This window comes from Macrotis lagotis, chromosome 2 (genome assembly GCF_037893015.1).
Source record: "Macrotis lagotis isolate mMagLag1 chromosome 2, bilby.v1.9.chrom.fasta, whole genome shotgun sequence".
Classification (NCBI taxonomy): domain Eukaryota; kingdom Metazoa; phylum Chordata; class Mammalia; order Peramelemorphia; family Peramelidae; genus Macrotis; species Macrotis lagotis.
In genome coordinates this window covers 293,564,344-293,580,130 of record NC_133659.1, presented here as the reverse complement: position 1 = coordinate 293,580,130, position 15,787 = coordinate 293,564,344, and the positions used below count along the sequence as shown (strand labels likewise).

At 37.0% G+C, this 15,787-nt stretch overlaps 1 protein-coding gene across 3 annotated transcripts in view; it reads right to left on the bottom strand.

Annotated features, from left to right (window-relative positions):
• The window catches only part of SYT1 (synaptotagmin 1), a 731,190-nt gene extending 717,673 nt beyond the window's left edge, over window positions 1-13,517 (bottom strand). For all 3 annotated transcript variants that reach the window (XM_074226490.1, XM_074226493.1, XM_074226491.1), the window contains exon 1: window positions 13,433-13,517. The gene's annotated coding sequence lies outside the window, so the exon portion shown is untranslated. The remainder of the gene's footprint in view (window positions 1-13,432) is intronic.
• Between the last annotated feature and the right edge of the window lie 2,270 nt (window positions 13,518-15,787).

Below are 15,787 nucleotides of genomic sequence, written 5' to 3'. Positions count from 1 at the left end.
AGAACTGATGCAATAATCCAGATGCAGATTGACAACAGCCTCTTGGGACCCATATATCCCTCATTGCAACATTCCATTCAGATTTTCCTTTCTCCAGAATTTTCTCTGCCCGATTCAAATTTTTATTCCTTCCCTTTTACTATAAAGCAAAATGGACATCTAATTTTCTAATCCCAAGGTCAATAACAATTATATTGTCTAATTAGGGAGAGCTAATTGGGTATAGACTTTGAGGCAGTGAAGATGACTTCTGGATGACAGATTTTTCTATACTGCTCAACCTACTCACCTTCTTTATGGAGGGAAAGGAAAGCAGTATCCAGTTCCATGCCTCAGTGGAAAGTAAAAGGAGGAATTTGGTCAAAAAAGAAAGATACTATGAGACAACACTGAAAAACTCTGGATCTATAAAAATTCCATTCATTATTCCCTCTGCTTCTCTCAAAACCCAAATGTTTCAAAATATAGCAAATTTCACATGAGTTTGATCAATAATCATCTCAATGATCTAGTGGTTTAAATAAGGAAGTCTCATTTACTCTGATAATGGGAGCTGTTTGTTCTTACTTGACTATTAAGTATGAGACTGGGAAGATTCTGACTTGTGACTCTACTTACTGAACTGGTCATTGAAGATATTTTTAGAATTAGGGTGTTCCTAACAATTCTTCACATCCCTAAGGTTATTCACAGTCCTCTTGGTTGTTAAGAGAAATTTGCAAATTCCAAAATTTTGAACCACAGATGCAAGAAGGTCACATAAGTCCTCCTGTCTCAAAGAACTAGGGATGTGCAGAGCACCTTCTCAGCAATATCATAAATTCCTTTACCTTATGTCTAGCTAACCCCAGAAATAAGGAGCTTACATAAGTGTAATGTTAATTACTTTCATAAATTGCTAACCATTTGTGATTAATTATCCATGTAATAGAATAAAGATAATATATAGCATAAAGACTGGCATGTATTTCAAAAAAATTGATAGAATACTAAATTTTGATTGGGCAGCATTGTATATGAATGAAAGAAAAGCATTTCTTAAGGAGTTTGGATTAGGAGCTATAAATTCTGGAGATAAAAGTAAAGGTGAAACAGTCTCTGACACTGAAATACATACATTCCAGTAGAGGGAGACAACAAAAATGGGGGAAAGAACTAGTAAAGGTTGCTTTTATTTGGAAAGTAACAAGAATGTTGGTGAACAGAGTCATTGGGGAATCCATCAAGCTGTTCTTTTCAAAAGCAATGAGAGAACTCATCAGATTATTAAGTTCCTAAAGCAAAAGATTCACACAGAAGCAGGGAAGATGAGAAACAGATAGAGGGAAGCAGACAGTCAGATGGAATGTAAAGTTCTCTATTAGATCTGCTGGATACAGTGAGACATGTATATTTGTGCTGGGTTGGGCACCAATGAGAAAAAAAATGGTGTCAGCTTTGGTTCCAATCCTAAACCATTAAGGAACCCAGAGTATGATCTCAGAAGATGTAATGGTCTGGAGGAGTAGTTGGTACGGTAGATGGCAGAAGATGGACAAAGTTAAGATTTCTGCATATAACTAAGAATCTGAGCTCAAATGTTAGTATCCTGCTACCTGTTAATTTATACCAGCTCAGGCAAGTCACCTAAACTCTCTGAACCTCAGTTTCTTCATCTATAAAATGAGGGGGTTTGAAAACATTCACCCCATTTTGAGTAACAAAACCTCAAAACATTGCAGATATTCTTTTATGAGGAAATGATTAAATAAATGCTGGTACCCGAATTCAATACACTATGACTACATTCTAACAAATGGGAAAGGAAGGGGAGAAAGGGGACAATCATATACGAAATGTTTACTATGTTCCGAGAACCGAACAAAGAGTTTTGTAGATATCTCATTTGCCACCACAATGTCAACAAAAAATGTAAAAGTTCAGAAATGTATGGGAAGACTTATATGATCTTACGTAGGGAGATATAAAGAGAACCAGGAAAACAATATACCAAATGGATGAAAAAAATGCACACAGAAGGAATAAAAAGTGAAACATCATTGGAATCTAATGTTATTTCTCTGATAATGTTAAGCCTCAGAAAAGAAAAGATGAAAAAAATATACCTTACTCCCTTTTCCTGAAGTTGGTAGACTATAGGTGTAGAATACTGCATTCATGATCAAACTCATAAAGAAGTTAACCAGTTTTTCTGAACTGGTAACTTTTATTACTCTGTTTTAAAAGATGTCTCATTGAGATGCAGATTGATAGATATTTGATGAATTGGATTTAATAGTAAATTGCCATAAGTATTAGGTAAAGAAATTAAAACAAACATCACTTACATTCAGTTTGCAGATATCAAACCTTGGATTATGTTGCTGTAAAAACTCCTAATTAATTTTTAAAATAAACAACAAGCAAATATACTTAGAGTTTTTTAGTTGTTGTAGCATCTGTCTTTTCTTCTTCTACAGTTTATCAAAGACTTCTTAAATTTGGAAGAATAGCAAGACAATAAGTAAAAAAAAATACAAAGCTACTGCTAATTGTTTTTATGAAGAAAAACAATGTTTGTCCTAGGAAAAATAACACGAAAATTAGACTACTTGAAGATTGATGAAAGGTAGGTTTACAGATTTGACTCACATTCTATTCAAGACTATGCCAAAAACAGTGTCAGAAATAAGATGGGTCTATAATATCTGAAAAACGTTGTCAGAGTGTAAAATACTACCTCTCTTCCTACAGAAAACCCAAAATTGTTGGTGGTAGGATTTTGATTATTTTAGACCTACAAGTCTTATTCCAAGTAAGTAAAAGACAAACTCAGGTAAATACGTTGATATACTGAGAAGCATAAATGTTTCAGAATTATGAATACTACCCAAAATAAATATAATCCTCCAAAATGACCTTGTACCATGTCATGTCAGGAAAGATTAAGAAATGCATTCAAAATAGAGAAATATATATTTCAATAGCCTGAGACTCACAATTTAACTCCCATGAAAGTCTTTGAGTTGTAATCAGTCAGACTTAAAAATGAATTGTTCACTGAAAGCAAGCTAATCTATATACTATATGGTTTCAGGATAAATTATCAATGATTATGTATTAAAATTAAAATTGATGTTGTTATATAAAATAAATTACTACAATATAAGGAGAATATTACATATCAGGAATTCTTTGATGTATAAATTTGTGATGTTCTGTTGCTTTTATTTAGCTAGTTCACTTTGTCCCAGGTAATTTATACAGCACTGTAACACTTTTTTTGGTCTTCTCTTCTTCAGGCTAACCATTTCCTTCAAGTTATCTTGACATGACATGATCTCAATAGATTTTACTATTTTGGGTGCCTTTTTCAGGGTCATCATAAATCTAATACCTTAACCTGGACATAATATACCAGATGTTATTCTCACCATGTTAGAGTATAGCAGGAATATTACCTCTTAATTCCAGGAAGTTATTTGTTTTTTTAATGCAGGCAAGAATTAAATCTAGAATACTAAATCATCCTGGAATGTTATGGAGTTTGAAGTCCATTAACAATCCCAGAAAACTTTTCAAAGGAACTATGGCTTAACTATGCCTAATATCTTGGATTTACGGTGATGTTTTTTTTTTTAGCCAACTATATATGTTATGATTGACTTTCATCTTAACCAATTTAGTCCAATGATCAGATCTATCAAAATGAGTTCATATTATGTCTGGTTATAACACAAGTTCATTATCTTTCCCAGGTTTTTTCCTCTTCTAAAAATTTGATAAGTATGCCATATATTTCTTTATTCAAGTCATTAAAATGTTTAAGAAAAAAAGGGTTAAATAAGATCCCTGGGGCACATCATAAATACTTCCTGCCAACATTCAATAATGATTACTTTCAAATAATCACAAATCCATTTAATTGTAATATAGTATATTCTAATTGATATCTTTCTTAAAAATCAGAAAACTCATAAAAATGGCTTTGCTAGAATCAGGAAACTATATATACTGATTTAATAATAGTACCAAAAATGAAATAAATATTAGTCTGACATGATTTGATCCTAAAGAAATCATGATTATTCTGTGTGATCACTGCCTTCTTTGCTAGATATCCACAGACTATATATTTATTTATATATTCTACAATTTTTCCTGGAACTCATCTTGAACACCTTAGCTTATATAATATTTTTTAAAAGTGACAATTCATTCTAATATGAGGAGCTCTATTCCCTTTTTTCTCAATGTAGTTTTTTTTTTTAAAGAAGGACTTTTTTGGTGGTTCTTAATTATTCTTGCGGGATTCATCCAATTCTGAACTCTAGGACTTTAATCATTATTCAGGCACTGTATTAACCTACTTCCTACTTCACCTTTATATTTATGCTCCATTATATGACCCTGTTCCTTATTTCTCTATATATTCCCTAAAAATCTAAATTGGTTGGGGATTCCCTATGCATACAAATTATTCTCTAAGATTATCTATTTTTCATCAGCCTCAGAATGCTTTTACTTATGTTTTAAAAGAAAAATCATTGCTGGCTTTCTTACCTCAAAAAGGTTGATGAAACCCTCTAGAATTTTGGTCCATGGTATCTTACCTAATCTAATTCTCCTTTGCAATTTTTCCTTTCCCAAATCTAGGATTGACAATAAAGTATCCCTACATTCTTTCATATTCTCTATCACAAACCTTTAAGGTTGAGGAGTCACTTCTCTTGAAAGTTCCTTTCCTATTTGCCTTAGAAACCAATCCCTCTTTGTTGATGAGAATCATATGCAAAATTCAATTTCTCCTTGATTGAGCTTCCAGCTCTTGAAAGATAATTATAATTAGATGTAGTCTGAAATTTTGGGGAAAAAAAAATCTTTCAACTATCTCCTAAAATCAAAATGTTTTCTAGCATCATAAATTATTTTAGGAGCTATTGAAATTTATGTCATCATTATATATCATATATCTTTACAATTAAAATACAAATAATATTCAAAGAAATCAATTCCATTTAATCCAAAGGTATATTGTCTTTTTTGTTGACATGACATGTTCTGGGTTAAAATAAATCCCTGTAATCTCCTAGCTTGTGATTAAAATTCTAAATTTAGTATTCAATGAATTAAAATAATGAGCTCACCAATAGCTTATCAATTATCTAGCATAAATAACTCATGAAATACTGAGTTTATTGCCCAGCATGTTTTCCATATATGGAAAACAAACTCTTTGTCTTAGGTTATATTCATTTTAGTAAAGATTATGCACACATATTATCATAGAATTGTGAAATTATTTCATCAATAGTTTTCTGTACTTAGACAATACATTCTAATATCTCACTCTTTCTTTTCATCCTCTTTCAAATCTATTGGAAAAAGTGATTTAGATAAAGATCTAATTATGGGAACATTATCTTCCAAGGAGATCCTGTTGGAAGCCCCTACCACGGATCTAATACTTTTTCATTTTACATTGTCTTATTCATGGGAACTTATGTTGATGTTTTTTTCTTTCTAATAATTTTAGTAAAACAAAATATAATTACTTGAACAATTCAAGGATGATTTGATAGTGAATGATAGGTCTCTAACCTTTGGAAGAAGAGGCAGTGAAATCTTAGTCAAGAGGGAATTATCTTGAGAATAAGCATTTACAAGGACTAATTCCCAATTTTCTAGACAAGTAAAGCCTCCATTGCTGAAAGGTTTGTTGATCACAGAAAATAATGTGACTAGGGGGATATTTGATTTGGGACACAGGAATGATCAAATAAGAACCTATTCTTTAATTAGATATTATGAATAATGGCATTAGAAGAGGAAAAAAATCTACACTTTCATTGCTTTCAGTAATTATTCATGTTTTCTTCTTCCCTTTCCTCCAAACTTTCCATGACTTTTTATCATTAAAGTCCCTAGATTATTTTCCATCCTGAGATAGTTTGGTGACATAAGTAGGTGTGACATTTAATAACATCTCAATAATTTGGACATAACACCATGGAAAATAATAAAATTACTTTATATTGAAAAAGTTGTCATAATGAGCAAAATCATTACTCTTTTCTTTCATAATATTCAAAGAGTTTTACCATAGCATACAGTTAAAATATCTTTACCACCTCCCACATGAAGACTTTCTTGATCTCCCAAGTACTGGTGTTTTTCTCCCCCAAAATTGTCCTGAATTTATTTTGTATCTACTTTTCTTTGCATTTCTTGACAAATAAGATGTAAGCTCCTAAAAGGCAGGATCTTTCACTTGACTTTGTATTCTCCAACTTTAGCAAAGTAACTGGCACTCAGCAGTTACTTAATAAAAATGCATATTAAATGATTTATTTGTTTTGTCTTTTATGAATGTGTCTGAATCATAAGTTATATAGTGTATATTATATAATATATAATATGCAAGATATAAAATATGTGTGTATATATGCATAAGATATACATATGATTTATGTTTTATCTCTTATAAATGTATCTGAATCATAAAATAAGGTATATAGTATATATTATATAATATATATTATATGCAAGATATTATAAAATATATATCAAGATTGATTTCTCTTATATCCTACTTTAGAAATATTTTTTTCTAAGTATGGAAAATCAAGTAATGCAGGATATATGCATAGCTACATGTAATTTAAATGATTTTCCCCATTCTTACTTTCACGAGTATCAATATAGACCTAGAAACCTCAAAATGAAGAATTAGGAAATCCAATTCTTAGGCTCTTAGGCTAAGAGATTTCAAGCTGGAAGGAAACTTGGAAGTCATCTAGGCCAACTCTCTCATATTATAGATGAGGAAATGGAGACCACTAAAAGTTAAATGACTTGTACCGGATCACAGAAACATTAAATGGAAGGGTTAAGATTCAAACCTAGGTCCTCTAACTCCAAATCTAATTTTTCTCCCATACCAGTTGGCTAATCAGCAAGTATTTATTAAGAACTTAGTATGCAGGCATTAAAAAAGGAAGAGTGCCTGTATTCATTGGTTCGTTTCCCATATGAGGTAGCATGAGATAAAAGAAAGAGATTTATGTGGTCCAGGAAAGAAATGGAAATGGACCTAGAGGTATGATTATAATGGCTTAGCCAGATGTAGTCAGGAAGGGGAAGGGAAATCTTATGTGTGCTGTCTATAGCTCGAGGAAGGTTTCACACTAAAATCAATCTCTTAATACTCTTATAAATTACTTGCTCCCGTGAGCTTTTTCCTTGATTAATCAATCAACTAAGCCATTTAGAAAAGAAAAATGACTATTGTCATTTGGGGTCACAAAGAATGGAAAAATAAAGGTATACTAATAGTTCCATTTGTTTAGAACACATTTTGTTTAAAATAGGTTCTAAGCAGTTTTGAAATAATCACCACAGTTAAGGACATCTGACTAACTGAACAAAGTAGAACAAGAAAGAAAAGAAAATGCATCATTTAAAATATTTGCCTATACTACCTAGTTACTGTATTTATGGTTACCTTTATCTGGCCCAGGAGGGCATATATATGTCCAAATGATTCAGTGTTCTTGCCCCCAAATCCACCCCACCCCCTCCAAGGGACAACACTTGAGAGGCTGTTTACTGACTATTCCCAAATTCCCTAACCATCATTTCTTAATATCAGAAGTAAAAGTCTACTTAGTTCTCAAACCTCTCTTCTAATTTGCCCCACCTGCTCCCTTAAAAAAAAGTCTAAAACAAAGCTTTCTTCCATGGGGGAATATTATTTTTTTAAGATAATAAGAATGAGGGGTGCAGTTGGGTGATTAAGAATGCAAGTAATCAATTCTCTTTATCTTGATATGACCAGCAACAACAAAATGAGCTATAGGAGCTAATTCCCTGTGTTTCCTCCATTTATATAATAGTATATACTAGTACTAGAAAATTCTTCACTCTCCAGTTCTTTGTATCATTGGTATATTTGAGGTATATAATCAAACAAACAGAGCTTTAAATTCTATAATTTGCAACAAAAATTAAAGTGATCTCCATGAGCCATCCTAAACTGAATAGTAATAAAGTTTAGTTAAACTAAGTTTAAGAAAAATAGGGTTGGAATTCTCAAAGACTTTTTGGGAAATGTTTTAGAGATTTTTTTCAGATATATAATTATATGTAAAAATGTATGCACACATGGACCTCTCATATATATCTTAACAAATGATATATACATATTTGTGATATAATTATCATTTCCATTCATGTAAATATGTGTTTATATTAACACACAAACACGTATATTTGAGGAAGTCATTTCCTAACTGTGGTTCTCTAATCAAAGTTTACTGTTTTTATAGTGGGGTGATGTTTCTTACAGTCCATTAAAACTTACTTTTTCAATAAACCATGGTTTTAACACAGCTTCCTCGATTATTTTCAGTAGGTATCAAAGCATCCTTCACAGTGGAATGAAAACCAAGCCTTCTTCCCCATGGGTATAAAGAATTTAAGTTTCAAAATCCATATAATTCAGATTTTGTACAGTAAGTGCCCAGGTGGTGATCATGATTTAGACCCAGGACCTCAATTTGTCTTTTGGTCAATGGATAAAAAGTAGCTTCAAGGGAGCATCTTGGAATGTCAAACAGGGAGCCTAAAGAAAAAATGTCAACCTCCCTTTAGTAAGAAAGATAAATCCTCTGTTAATAAATAGATACATTCTAGACAGAGTCCTCAAAAAGGAATAAGTTCTGATCCTTTTTTTTTTAAAACCCATCAAGAAAAATGCTGACTCTCCCTTGAGGAATTAAACTGTAAGGTCTAATTCCCCCTAACAGATGACATTAAAGTCATTAAATCATTTCAAAAATTAAGAACAAGTTTCCCTTAATGTAAATACTGATTGCAATAGAAAGGCAGAAACAACCTTTCCCAGTGGCTGTTACTTTTAAATTATGAAGTCTCACATGTTAAAATATGCTTCTAACTTAATAAATGAATATATATGCATCTGGTGGAACTGAAAATCTCTTTGACTCTTTTTCTTTTTCTTTTTCTCTTCCCCACAAATCACCTCTTCTCTAATCCAAATAAATTTAGAGTAGAAAGAAAGATTTGGATAGACAGGACATTAGTACTGTGCCTCTAGCTATTCTTAGCCTTCCAACCAAAGAATGATCAAAAGTGGAACAAAGATATCATCCCCCCCCTTTTAAATGTTAAATTGGCCTCAATTCTAGAATATCATTAATTTCAAAAAATATATTAAGAGTGAATGAATGTTTTATCCTTCCCGTTTAAAATTCATCATTTAAACAAAAAGTTGCAAATCAAAGCTTAAAATATCAATTAAAACAATGATTTATTTATTCAGTCAAAATTTCTTCACCTTCACTTCCCTCTCTATCCATCTCCCCCTCCCCCCCGCCCCCCCCAAGACTTTGAGTTTGTTAAGAAGCTTCAGCCATGAGTGTTTCTTACTAATCTGTTGATTAAAGGCTTGCTAATTAGGACTAAAATCTCTGTAAATTCATTCAAAACACAAGTGGTGGTTATCTATAAAGAAATTTTAGTACAAAAACTTTAATTTTGGAAAGATTGGAAGACAGGCATTGGAAGACAAAACATTTCACTTCACAAGTGCATAAATATTTGGCACTCATCCTAGTGTGTCTATATGTTAATGTTCAGGCTAAACTGTGGTCCAACTTTGATCCTAGTCATCCATAAAATTAGACAATATATGCATTCTTCTGCAATACCTTTATAAATAACTTCCTTATTTTTCAGCTGAAAAACTCACCAATTGGGCACACCCTTATGCTAAAATAAACTAAATTATCACCTTATTTTTTTTTTTTGCTTCAGTGGGGGGAAAAACAACAATCCAGGACAGTGTTTCAGAACCACTTAATTATTTGTCAGATATGAGTTCCATAGGATAAGAAGACTACAAATCTGCTTTAAGAGTTCTTACTCTAAATTCAATATGTAGAGAGAGGTTATGAAGATTTGATTTTTGATTTATGGTATCATTTAACCAAATGGAAATATCAAATATACATATATTCATCATACATACTTCTAATAAACAGCAGTTTCTTTTTCTTATTTCCAGTCCTTCAAAAATGCAACCAAAACCAAAATGCTGACTTCTAGCTCCTCATATTTAAGAGACTGGAAATCTAACATGTGCAAATTTTATAATATCAACATAATGTTGTTCTCTTTCACACTTCCTGATTAGATAAGCCAACAGTCTTGTCAAATATGGTAACTCATATGCTCCATTTACAAGATAAAGCAGTATGCTACATTGTAAACAACCACTCATCATAGACATATACATTCATACATACATATATATTTACCTAGACAATTTGCAATTAAGTCTTTTCAATGAGTTAACAATATTTTATTTCCTAGAAATGTCATTCAATGTAATTAAAATCCTTGATATCAAACATCATTGATACTTTCCTTTAAAACATGTTTTCAAGAAGGAAAGAAAAATAATATTTGTGTGAAATTGGAGCATTCAGACATTTGTTGCTTTCGCAAGGGCAACAGCGCAATATGTCACTATCAGTATGTCTTTATCATCTGCCCTGAGGTTGTTTTCAAAAAGTCCTTTCCCAAACCGAACTAACCATAAAATTTAAACTAAACAGTCAAACTTTGAAAATAAATACTCTCTGCATTAAATTTTTGAGAAATGAGTGAAAAACTAAGTTCTCACAGCCATTTTCTTTAGACAGTATTACTGTAATTAATGTCTTAAAAACCCTCAGGAAAAGCAAAAGCCTCTATATAAAACCAAAGTTTCATGTCTTTGTATGAAAGTGATCAACAAAAAGAAAATCTCATGTTGCCCATATGTAAAAAAGCTGATGATTTATTTATTATCCAAATTATTTATGCTCAAACTTGAAAATTCATTTATATCCATGAGATAATTAAGGAATTGTCCTTTTGTCCTTGTAACCAAAAGGTGGCACTTTAAAAGATTAGAGGAAGCTCTGAATAGGGAGATAGCAAAGAAAAACCAAGTATTTTGAAATGCCAAGCTACAGGAAATTGGGTCTCTTGTAACAGAAGTCATTTCTGTATGAAAAGGATTAACTATCTGATAGAGAGGAATCTCCAAATATGTTAGAAAATAACAGAAAAGTAGTGATAGCAAATTAAGTCAGAGGATCCCCCAATCACTACCTTACAATCCTGAGTACTTAGTCTTGGTTGTTATAAAGTCATAAAACATGGGTACCCAAAGTGACTGATCTCTGAATGAAGAATAGTATTTGGATATGATGTTTGCAAGTAGTTCCTAAATAACAGAGGAAATTCCCTTTTTCATCTCAGAAATGTTAGTTAGGTAAAGAAAAAATGACTTGACAGTTTGAGTTCTCCCCACCCCACCCCACCCCCAACAATCAAAGGAAAAGATTTATTTGGAAATGAACATCTGTTTGCTTTTCTGTGCTTATTTAGGATTTTGCTTGGAAAGCTTTCCAGATAGATTTACCTAGAGACTTCTCTCTACCATTCCCCATCTGACAGAAATCACTCAGCTGGGTCTGATGAATAATGGTTCAAGGCAGCTTGTATCAAGTGATGATTGAATTACAGACTGTTGAAACTGCCATTGAGGCTTTTCCCAATAAGAATGTTTAATTTCTCTATTACAGATTCAGCAAGGAGAGGAGCTACTTTGATATCTTTATCATTCCTGTAGTAGGAAAGAAGAAAAGAATAAGTATTTTCTTTGGGTGGAATTAACATTTTGGCTATTTTCAAATATGACTCCCTTAAACTTTGTCAATATAACAGGAACCTTAGTCAACTGCAGCCTACATGTGGTTCCTCAAGGAAGTATTGGAACGGGGCAAAAATACTGAACAGACATCAAGAATTCTGTTGAGTTATTAAAAAGAAAATGAAGAAGCACCTGGACGAGAGAGGGGAGAATAGATAGCAGGAAGGTAGAAGGGAATTAAGAAAAATCAGCTTTGACTTGGAGGTTGAATCGCAATACACAAAGCTTCTTCTTGTTGACATGTCCAAAAGGGTTGTTGTCTTAGAAAGTACGAGAACTCCATTCTTGACCAAAAGAAAGATGAGTCTTGCACTGTTGAAGGATTGACTCTCCTGATGATCCAGATTTCAGGGGAATAATTGTAAGAAAACTTGATGTGTGGGAATTCCCCCTCTCCCTCCCATGGAAAGGTCACAGCCACGAACCCCCAAGGGAAGTAGTCAATTCTATTTTTTTTTACTATTCCCCAAACCTTGAAAGTTGTTGAGGCATTACTACGACAGTGTAGTGGCAATCTGCAGCTGGAAACAGCCTAAATCAGATGGCTGGCACTTCAAAGCAACGGCAATTAAGCAATCAAAACCCCTCCCTCCCTACCCCCCCCCCCCACCCACACTCGGGTTCAATCTGAACAAGTCAAGTGAGAGACAGATTTACTTGCCCGGGGGGGGGGGGGATCTCAAAGGGATGTTTTTCCTCTCTGACTAGGAGTCTGATGGTGTGTAGACTCCCCTTGTTGGTCCTCTCTTTAAAGCAAAGGTTCTACTTTTTATTGTATTTTTTTCCTAGGGAGAATGACATGCTTTTTCTTTCCTTCCTTCCTTTCTTTTACATTTTCCCTTTAATAGAAGGCAATGCTCCATTGGATGAGAATGAAATCCTGTAGTCAGAGAGAAGAGGGAAGGAGGAGGAAAGAGAGAAAGAGATGGAAAGAGGAGGGAGAAAGAGAGCAGGAAGAAAGAGGAGTAGAAAGAGAGGAGGAAGATAAGAGAGGAGGAAGACAAGAGAGAAGGTGGAAGGAAAGAGGAGGAAGAAAAAGGAGGAAGAAAGGAGGTGGAAAGAGAGGAGGAAGAAGAAAGAGAAGGAGGAAGAGAGAGGAGGGAGAGAGGGAGGAGGAGGAGAGAAGAGGAAAAAAGAGAGAAAGAGGAAGAAAGAGAAGAGAAAGAAAGGAGGTGGAAGGGAGAAGGAAGAAAAGAGAGAAAGAGGAGGAAGAAAGGGGAGAGAGGAGGAGGAAAGGAAGGAAGAGAAGGCGAAAGAGAAGAGGAAAAGAAAAGAGAGAGGAGGAGGAAAGGAGGGGAGGAGGAAGAAAGAGAGGAGGAAGAGGAAAGCCAAGGAGGAAGCAAGAGGGAAGAGGAGGAAAGAGAGAGGAGGGCTGGGGCAGGGTGGGGGGAGGCTGGAGGAGAGGGAGAGAGCCAGAGAGAAGATGGGGAATGGGCAGCCCCAACTCCAGCCCTTGGAACGCCTGGCACTGTGGAAAGTGCTTCCCCTTAGCCGCACATGTTTTCTGCTTCTGGGGCTGACAATAGGCCACCCGGCTCTTTCTCCCCGGGGCTTCCTCGCGCGCTCCCCCAAAGCCAAGTGTGCCCGAGAAGGAGACGAGCTGGCAGGCGGAGCCAGGCGCAGAAGCGGCAGCGGCAGCCGCCCCGCCACCGTCCTCGCCTTGCTTACCTGGGAAGCGGAGCGGGTCCCGGGGCTCCCTCCTTCGGGGCTCCCTCTGCCCCCCCGATGGCCAGCGGGGGATCCGCACGCTTTCTCGCCCTGCCTCCGGCTCTTGGGCACGACAGGCTGCCACACAAAAGGGGGGGTGTGGGTGTGGGAGGTCTTCCAGGGCCACAGGCACCCCGCCGGCCGGGGTCGGAGCCCCCCGCCTCGGCGCACCAGGGCCCGGGGGCTCGCCCAGGGCTTGGGGCGCAAGTTGCCGCTGCCTGTGCCCCGGCTCCTGGCGCCGCAGAAGGAGGGAGGAGGAGGAGAGACACTGGGGGCAGCCTACCGGCTAGAGCATCCCCACACTGCAGCTTCTCCAGGAATCCCTCCAGCCAGGAGGAGCAGGCAGCGCAGCATCCCCCAGCCCCGCCCGCCTGATTGGCTGGCTCGCGGGGACGCTGGCCCGGACAGCCAATCGCCAAGCGCCGATAATAGGTGGCTCCCTTCAGCCAGCCTTGCCCATCCCAGTAGTGTTAGTGTCTCTCCATCCCTACAGAGGACCGGGGACCGGGGAGGCAGATAGCGGGGGGAGGGGGCGCCGAGGGGGAGGGGGGCCGAGCAGGAGAGCCTCCTAGGAATGACAACCAAGGGCATCCAATAAGTCCTTTGGGGAGGCAGAAGGGAGACCCTCAACCTGTTCTGCAAGCTCCACTCCTAGGAGAAAGAGGCAGCCTAATACAAAGCTCGCTCTCCCTCTCTCTCTCTCTCTTTTCAAATACTTTCCATCAAAACCTTCTGAGACTGAGCATGCCCAGTCTGCCACAGCCCCCTGCCCCCCAAGAGTTCGCACGGGCATTCCGCTCTTCGAGGGCTTCGGAGAGGGTGGGGGAGAGGGCAAAGGAAGAGGGGACAGAAGTTTACCTGTCAGGGAAGCCAGGCAGGACAAGAAGAGGAGGGCGGGAGGGTGAAAGCAGCGCGGACCCAGGCTCCCCTGGGAACTGCAGGGGGAGCCGGGGTGCACCGTCTCCTTCTCCCTGGGCTGCAGGACTGTCCAGCTTAGGGGAGGGCAGACGAGCTGGGCCGGTGCGGCGGGGTGCTTCCGAGCTGCCGCTAGTAAGGGGTGCGGTAGGTGCAGAGGAAACCAGCTCCCATAGGTGGGGCAGAGGAGAGAGAGAGAGAGAGAGAGAGAGAGAGAGAGAGAGAGAGAGAGAGCGAGCTCCACCCACTCCCAGCTCTGGGCTTTAGGCGAGCCTTGGGTTCATCACGAGTTTCCAAGATAGAAAGTGGCAAGTTTGGGGATCCAGGGAAAGTGTGATCGTGGTTCGAGGGAGGCTTCCCTCCCAGCCTCCTCCACTCCTCTCATTCTGGTCTCTTTCTCTCTCTGGGTTTGTCTCTCTCTTGTGCCCACCGCAGCCCCACTGGGCTTCTTCCTATGCTTCCTCGGTCGCTAAGTAAGCAGCTTTTTTTTTTCCTTTCACGTTGGGTGGTGACCTGATTGTTTCTAAGCTCTCAGACAATTTATAGCTCAGTAATACTGAGTAATATCAGACAGGGAGGTCTAGAGAGTGGGGGATGGGATCGGTGAGGGAAGCAGGAACCACACAAGTTTAAAAAAAAGCACAAAAACACAGCCCTTTCATTCCCTCTACAGGTGAAATGCTTTCACCATGCAAAAAGGTACTTGGCTTTCTTACCCCGCCTGACCCTGGCTAATGGTTTCCGAACGCCTGATTTGTTATGCTCGGGAATCCTCGCCGTTTGTATAAACCTGATCAATAGCAGCAAATGAGAAGCCTCCTAATTGGCTTCTTTATTTTACTGAGCAGATTATCCTGATGCTTCAGGTAAGGCAAGAAATTGCTATCGCAATTCCCCTAACCCATCCACTTTGAACTGGAGCTTTTATTAACATGGCTTTGCAAAATGTAACTAGAGTAAGGATTCAATTAACAGGAACACATTTCTGCAACTTTTAATTAAACCTCTCCTATTTGTCTATGTTTAATATCAGGATCCCGGCCCCAGTTCTATGGGGAAAAGAAGCCCTGGGTGCATATTTATCCTTTTTCGTGGCAAATTCCCCCATTTCTGGGAGTTCTGAGGGTGTTAGGACATCCCAATATTCCAGAACTACAGAACTGAGTTAAATATTTCAGGTGTCAAATTAAAGGTTTTTAAACTCTTTAAAAAGTATTTTATTTTATGATTAATAGTATATAACTAAGAAAGTGAAATGTGAAGGGGAGTAATTTAGTTCGATGATGTCTTTTACATAAGATAGACAGGTTTACTAAAAAGCTTTACATTGATTTTTTTTCTTTTGATACTAGTAAAAACTTTGAGAAATGGGTTCTATGGGTACTTGAACTAAAAGAGCAA